A 645-nucleotide genomic window follows, 5' to 3' on the forward strand; every position below is an offset into this window, starting at 1 on the left:
GTGCATATGTGCGTAATTAAAAGCCTCCTGTCCACCAACTAGCCCGCCTAATTTGACTGCAGCCTGGCGCTTCGCCAGGAGAGGTCACTGTAACTGAAGCTTCGAGCAACGAACCCGTTTTCGAAATAATTGGTTCAGCGCTTCACAAAAGCTTCGTTGACCCACGGCTAGTTATACGCGCCCGCTGACCCGGAGCGCAAGTGACACGAGGACCACAGGGACTTTCTTTTCGACAGCGATAGAGAGGGGGTGCAAACCGATGTCCCAGAAATACTGAATACCGGGTCGATGCGTTGAGTGGAACGACAAGCCGCCCTATTCCATATCCTGCTCCAAAAAAATCATTACTATAAAGGTCCCCCCTGAGTAGGGACGTATCAGATAAACATGATAAAGAACAGATACTACACTTGAGCCTTAGCCAAAAGGCCGAGAAGACGATACCGACCAGGGGGGCGGAGGCCAGCAGGCACGCCTACGCCCCGCGGCACCCTCACTCACGGTCCCCCGCGGTGGATGACGGGTTTAGGGCTCTCATTCATGAGTGCCTCTCAAGATGCTTTGAAAGGCTCGGCCGAAAGGCTCCACAAGAACACAAAGTGTGAGATTGAATTTGAAAACAAACACAGCGGCAACAAAGTGAAT

General features: G+C 52.2%; 1 non-coding gene across 1 annotated transcript; it reads right to left on the reverse strand.

Moving 5' to 3' along the window:
- Positions 1-244: 244 nt before the first annotated feature.
- On the reverse strand, positions 245-442 carry LOC113745192 (U2 spliceosomal RNA). Its single transcript, XR_003462025.1, has one exon. It is a non-coding gene; the product is annotated as a U2 spliceosomal RNA (small nuclear RNA).
- Positions 443-645: the final 203 nt, after the last annotated feature.

The sequence above is a fragment of the Larimichthys crocea genome, unplaced genomic scaffold (genome assembly GCF_000972845.2).
Source record: "Larimichthys crocea isolate SSNF unplaced genomic scaffold, L_crocea_2.0 scaffold51172, whole genome shotgun sequence".
NCBI lineage: Eukaryota > Metazoa > Chordata > Actinopteri > Sciaenidae > Larimichthys > Larimichthys crocea.